The sequence below is a fragment of the Rhincodon typus genome, chromosome 32, assembly GCF_021869965.1.
Source record: "Rhincodon typus isolate 14 chromosome 32, sRhiTyp1.1, whole genome shotgun sequence".
In the NCBI taxonomy this organism is placed as follows: domain Eukaryota; kingdom Metazoa; phylum Chordata; class Chondrichthyes; order Orectolobiformes; family Rhincodontidae; genus Rhincodon; species Rhincodon typus.
Window position 1 is genome coordinate 20,197,623 of NC_063363.1, and position 7,415 is coordinate 20,205,037.

The following is a 7,415-nucleotide window of genomic DNA, read 5'->3' on the forward strand; positions in this document are numbered from 1 at the left end:
TAGACCCTTCATCAGACCCTTTTCTGATGAAGGGTCTAGGCCCGAAACGTCAGCCTTTCTGCTCCTATGATGCTGCTTGGCCTGCTGTGTTCATCCAGCCCTGCACCTTGTTGTCTCAGATTCTCCAGCATCTGCAGTTCCTACTATCTCTGATTCAAATGTTGTCTGTTTCAAGGTTAACATGACTGCAATTCAGCCTGTTACTGAAGTCAAGCAGTCAGCTCTCACTAATTACAAGAGAGATCGGAGTGGAAAGCTTTGAATACACTAAGAGCTGTTCAGATTGATGTCTGACAGACTGCAAGGCAGTGTGCTGATGACTACTGGTTACAACTCTGCCAGATCATCCAGATGTCCTTTCACACAGGGAGTGTCAGCAGTGTGTATGAAGGGATCAAAAAGGTCAGTCAGCAAAGTAAGCAGCTCCTTTGAAAACAAAGGCAAGAGACCATCATTGAATCAATAAGCAATTGGGAGCTGGGAGGAACACACTTTGGGTTACACTCTAAGGAGAACGGTTTCGTTGTTAAAACATTCAAGGCAAAGTTGAATTTCGAATGTGCAGTGGAGGAGTTTATCAAAGCTATTGACTCACTCTTGCCCTAGGCAAGGGTCCAGGTGCTGATGATTTCCTATTTGAATTCATCAAGTCTTCTCTGTATCTGCTGGAGGGAGGAGTTAGTGTCCCAGGATATACATGAAAGAAAGATTTAGAACCCTTTACAAGAGCTAAGGTGGTTGCAGTGACTGCAATCTCTATCGAAACATTACCCTGCTGAGCATCATGAGAAACAATTTGCCTACTGTTATCAGACCTTGCTTAAATGCTTACATCCCAAATCCTTGTATAGTATCAGAACCAAAAACCTGTAATTATTCTGATCTTTTGCAAGTAAAATGTGTGAACAAATGACATAATGATATATTGCCTTCAATCGATCTCAGCAGGACATTTGATGCTTTGAGCAGAGGAGGTTTATTAAAACTGTGGACTATTGGCAGCTCTCTGAAGCTGCTCAATGTGATCTCCACCATGGCAAACTAATGGGTAAAATCCATCCTGATGGGGCAACGTTAGACCTCATTGAGATCCGTGGTGGGGTCAACCAAGGCTGTATCCTTTGGTTGATTCTTCTCTTTCCTGCTGTAATATCCGTTCAGATTGAAAAGCTATCCACCTTTGCTCATTGAAATCCAAAGAGTTGCTTCATGCTGATGAACACCTGCAGTGGCAAATGGTCAAATGGATGCCTGTTAGGTGTTTGGTTTGACCGTCAGCATCAAGGAGACCAATGTCTTGGCCCAGGATTTTGCTATACCATTACCTTTCAGTATTGATAATGTGATGCTGGATGTTGTTGATAGTTTCACAGATCAAGGCTTTACAATCACTGACAGTTTGTCGTTTGATGCTGGGATCAACACACACCACAAATGTTGCAGCTAATAGGACCAAATTGAGTAAGAGAGTGTAGAACAACAACAACCTGACCAAGAACACCAACCTGATAGATCATCTACCTTCAATAACAATAAATCATAAACTATCATATGTTAAGTGAATGATCCTCTTTCATCATAACTACCTCATTCACAATAATACTAAAATTAATTTCCTTTAATGAACTACTAAGGGGAAGCTACCTGTGAACAACCGCCAATCATTAAAGTGATATGAAAAAAAATACAAATGTTTTCCATAGTTATCTTTCTTATATGCACCTTATCAACTCAGTCTTGTAATTGGTTCACTCTGTACCTGCTACTCTCCAGCCCAGTGCTACTGTTCCAAGCCACTCTCACTCTATTTGAAGGGTGTCCCAGTAGCTGCCAGTTCCCAATATAATTCTTCTGTTTTACATGTGTTGTAATGCAAGAATGCCATTAGATATTTAAATGAATTAACCCTGTAAGAGATGCAATAAGGACATTGCTGCAAATGATTGGTAGAGAGAAGTCTCATTTCCAGGACATAACTCCAGTTCATTTGTTGCCATAGCATTTTCAATCTTGGTTCCCAATCTGTTATACGCAAAGTACCATCTTCCTTGTATATTGCTTCAGCTTTAAAAAGATATTGCATAAAAACTGAACAAAACTGGATACGGGAATACATATCAAATAAAAGTTAATAATTTAAAAAGAAAAGAATGATAAATGTCTTTTTATAGATAAATATCACATTTTAGGATTTTAGGATGCCCCAGAGTAAACTAATTACTGTTTGGAATTGGAAGGACAACTTTTCTTCAAATAGCACCATTATATCTGAGAGTAACATTTCATTTTACACTTTAGTATTTTACAGTTTAATATTTCATTAAAAATAAAGAACATCCAACAGTCAAACATTACCTTGATTACAGGATGTGCTCTCAGAATTGAGCCCATAAACGTCTGCTTCAGAGAGGCAGCTTCTATCAGTGAGTTCAGGTTGATTTATAGATTTAACAGAAAATTGAAGAGTTGCAGAATTTAATTCAGAAAATGCTGACAGAAATACTGAAATACAAAGAAGCATAAACAAATATTATGTTATTCTGTCACTATATGTCAGTCACTCTAATAATACATTATATTACATGATTCACCACCTCTTTTTACAGAACAACATTTCCTCTGACTCACAATCAACACAACTGGAGATCTCCCAATACCATACAACTAGATGTTCTCCATTACACTACATTATGTAGTTCTGCCATCATTGAAAGTCACATTTCATAAGGTATGAGCAACAGCACAGGAGATTTGCTAATATCTCCATATCAATAGCTGTTTTGATAAAGAATTACACCTTAGATGTTACCCACTCTTTATAGTTGAAGTATTTTCTGTTATTTTTATTTCAGATTTCCTTTATTTGCAGTTTCTTTGTTTTAATCTCTATTACATTTCTGTAATACCTAGGTTGACATTCAGAATACTTCAATCGCTCCTGATTACCATGGTTTAAGAAAGACATTGATGTATTGGAGAGAGTGCAAAGAACAACAAGGGCATGTTATAGATTTTGATCATTGTCTTTAGACACAGCTTTGAAAGATTGGTTTAGGAATGTTTGAAGAAGAATTGCTGAAGTGGCAGTGGGAATTAGGTCTTGAAGATTCTGAAGGAAAAGATAAAAGAGTGCAATTCTTTGCACCAGCATAGAAATAAAACTAAGAACTCGTGATATCAACATCAAAAAGATCTAAACCTGAGCAGATAAGATGAAGCCTTTAACACAACATGATCATATTTATATTTGTTTCTTCTAAAGAAGGCACTAACACCCATCCACCCAGGGTGCCTTGACGTATTGACCCAGAGAATTAGTGCTGAATCCTCATTGAGCTTCTTTAATATGAGCTCAATTGTCACAGAAACATAGACTTTTACGGAACAGCAGGTGGAATTTGTCACATTATGTCATCTTCACTATTTGCTGGAGCAAGTTGAAGATAATCTTAAATTTCTATTTTTGAATATCCTGTATTTTTCTCTGCTTTAAATACCTATACAATTTACCACTGATTTTAAGCTCCAACAACCCTTTCTGTTAAGGCACTTTTCCCAACTTCTCTTACGTGACAGTTTTAATTTGAAGAACATTGAAACTGAGGAAATCACTTTCCTCTTTTCATAACAAAACTTTATATCTACGGATAAAATTAAACGTGTTGGATCTATTCAGTTGTTTAGGCAGCTAGTATAGAGAGAGAAATAAAATTAATATTTCAGGCCAATGGACTGCCATTAGAGCCAGCAAGTATTCGAGATGCAACAGGATTTTCCTTATATGGCGTGATAGTTTTATGCAACACTTCTGTTCAGTCCACACACATGATACTGCGAGGCAAAATTCTCTGGGGCATTTTCATACGGACATCACTTTTAATGAAATCCAGGGAACAGCACTTCATTTTTTGATTAGATGATGTATACAGTCTTCAGAATTTAACATTGAGTTCAACTATTTTAGACAGAGTCAGCAGTCCTGGAGCACAGCTGTTCATTGATTCTGCTGATGGCATTTACATCTCCAGGTCCACCTTTTGTTTCTTGACTCATTGCTATCGCTTTTTTTTAAAAAAAAGCCTTGTATCACCATCCTTTTTCTTGTTTAATCTCTCCTACCTTCCATCTCTCACAGGCCTTCCATTTTGTACTTCCCCCACCCCTATCACTCTCTTTCTGTGACTCTGATTTTCAAACCTTGTTCCATGTTTAGCTTTTTCTAATTCTGACAAAAGGGCATCAACCTGAAATGTTAGGTTTGCCTTTCTCTCAAAAGGTGTTGTCAGAGCCGATGAATATTTCCACCATGTTCTGCTTTCATATAAATGCGGAAACAGCCCATTCAGCCCCTCAAGCCCATGCTGCCCCTCTGAAGAACATGCCACCAGACCCACTCAATCCCTGTAATCCTGCATTTTCCATGACTAATCCACCTAGCCTACACATCCCTGGACACAATGGGCAATTTAGCATAGCCAATCCACCTAGCCTGCACATCTTTGGACTGTGGAAGGAAGCTGGAACACTTGGAGGAACAGACAATCACCCAAGGCTGGAATGAAACCCGGGTCCCTGGTGGTGTGAGACAGTAGTGCTAACCACTGAGCCACCATGCCACCCTAAAGGCTTCCAACATCTGCAGTACTTTGTTTTTTCAAATATCTGAATGAATGCTTGGCAATGGTAAGCATTCTAACCAAGGTCAATCAAGGATACCAGAGATAAATAGTTCCTAATAGAAGCAATTTCAAAGGAGGCATGAAATAGGGGCAGACACTGACACATGGGAATATTGCTGGACCAGGAATACAGAAGCCCAAGCCGATAATCTGAGGAAATGGGTCAAATCCCAGCCAGCAATTGCTGGAATTTAAATTAATTGATCCTAAACATAACCCTGGTAGTTGTTGAAAACACCCACCTGCTTCACCAGTGCCCCTTTATGGCAGTAATCTGTCTGGTCTACATGTAACACCAGGCCCGCAACTCTCATTTGTCCTCTGAAATGGCCGACTATACTACTCAGTTCAATGGCAATTCAAAGTAAGTAACAAATGCTGGACTTGCCAACGATGCCCACATCCTATGAAAGAATAAAGAATTTTTTTAAAAACTCCTATGCTTTAAGAATAATAGAAGTTTCAAATTCTCTGCAAATGGCAGTTGGTTTAAATCAGAGAAAGATAGACTTTTGTTAACCAATAGTATTAAAGGGTATTGGGTTAATGGAGTTAGGCCACAGATTGGCCACGTTTTCATTAAGTAGTAGAATGTGTTCAAGGGTTTAAATGGCTTTCTTCTGTTTCTATTTTATTATGCATAATAATCAGTACTACAGGCAATTTCATTCTTGCCCCTCCTAGTTACAAGTTGCTGGGAGTTTGCCTTTAGTGAAGGCAGTTGAACATGTTTCCTTACATAATTGTACATTCTACTAATATTTTTTTTCTTCAGTGCTCAAAATTTGACTGAATACGCTGGACCTTACTTTGGAACTTTATTCATGACAGAGAGTTTGATTAATGACAAAACTTGCAAATTATTAAAAAACAAAGATTATTTTTTGAATGTAGGAGCAATTTACAACAGATGCTGGAATCTGTACTGAAAACAAAAAATGCTGGAGATTACAGCGGGTCAGGCAGCATCCATGGAGAGAAAGCAAGCTAACGTTTCAAGTCCGGATGACTCTTCATCAGAGCTGAGGTGAAGTGTGGAGGGGGCAGCATTTATGCAATTGTTGGGGGTGGGGGATGGGATTTGGAGGGTGGAATGCTGGGGGAAGAAATGGTGTTGATAGTTCAGATTAAGTGATCGGAATGTGAGAATGGCAGAACAATGTCTAACAGCCAGACTGGAAAGAACAGACAGTGCCACTGGGGTGGGGGAGAGGAGAGAAGACATGGTAACAGAGGATGTGACAAGTAAAGCTGAAAGAAAAGAAAGGAATGGGAGTGGTTTCACAATTTGAAGGCCTTTAACTCAAAATTAAGCCTAGAAGTCTGTAAAATGTCTAGTCTGAAGATGAGATGTTGTTCCTCCAGTTTGCACTGTGATTCGTTGGAGCATTGCAACATGCTGAGGACAGACATGTGGGCATGCGAGCAGGATGCTGTGTTAAAATGACCAGCTATGGGAAGGTTGGGGTCATGCTTACTCACAAATGCATAAATACTAGCCCCCTCCACACTTCATGTCAGCTCTGATGAAGAGTCATCCAGAATTGAATCGTTAGCTTGCTTTCTCTCCATAAATGCTGCCTGACCCGCTGTGATCTCTAGCATGTTTTTGTTTTCATTGTTTTTCAAATGGTTATTTCAGTATCAAGTAGAATATATCTGGGAATGACAGGTAGATATTCATTTTCCTGGTGACCAGACAAAAACTCAAGAAAAATATTAGAAAGTCCTAAGCATTGAAAGAAAAATCACTCAATGTAGTGCTCAAGATCCTGACCCTGGGATTGAAAGTCACATAGCATTCCAAATGATCAAAGTCAAAAATAAAATACTATAGTGCTGGAATCTGAAATAAGAGCACAAAAGCAGTTTGAGGACCACAACCTGAGATGATAACTCTGTTTATCTCCATAAATCCTGCCTGGCCTTGTTGAAATTTTCCAGCTTCTATTGCTCTCACTTTATAAATGAGCTAGTCAGACTGTGCAGGAAGTCCCTGCCCTTGTCCAATTCATCCACTAGTTCAAGTAAAGATAGCCTTTTAATGAAACAGGCAAGGTGGTGCTGTGTTTAAAGACAGTTCCCCAAGTGACCCCTCTTAAATATTTAAAAAGCACCATCTTTTGCTGCTTGCTGACTGAAAAGACATCAGGAAGAGTTACACATACACTAATGGCTGCATTGTGAACTAATTACATGTACGCAACTCTTCTGACACCATAATTAAAAGCAAATTACTGTGGTTGCTGGAAATCTGAAATTAAAACATAAAATTCTAGACAAACTCAGCAGGCCTGTTAGAATCTAAGGAGAGAGAAACATTGTTCATGTTTTGAGTCTGATATTACATTTTTCAGAACTCTGAAGTCAGGACTCAGGTATGCAGAAGACTCATACAAGTAGTTGTCCTGTAACATGAGAATTGCGTTCTTGTGCGACCTCGTGCTATAGAAAATCACGTTATAAGGAAATTACTATAGAAAATTGTTACACTGTACAATAGACAGTTTGCGTTATCCAAACAGCGTCCGCTATTCATCAGTCACGTTACAGCCAATTTGGGTTAATGAAGCACGTGTTATAGCAGAAATACCTGTATATTGGACTAAAAATGTTAAGTCTATCTCTCCGCACAGATGCTGTCAGACCTGCTGAGTTTTTCCAGCATTTTCTGTTCTTTTGCCATTCATCCATTTGGTAGGATGCAGGAATTCTTTTTAAACAAAAGAACATTGA

General features: G+C 38.8%; 1 protein-coding gene across 1 annotated transcript in view; it reads left to right on the forward strand.

Moving 5' to 3' along the window:
* LOC109912035 (RNA-binding protein 7) overlaps positions 1-3,366 on the forward strand; it is a 44,768-nt gene extending 41,402 nt beyond the window's left edge. Inside the window, exons 6-7 of the transcript XR_007265345.1 lie at positions 2,607-2,728; positions 2,911-3,366. The gene's annotated coding sequence lies outside the window, so the exon portion shown is untranslated. The remainder of the gene's footprint in view (positions 1-2,606; positions 2,729-2,910) is intronic.
* The last annotated feature ends 4,049 nt before the right edge of the window (positions 3,367-7,415 follow it).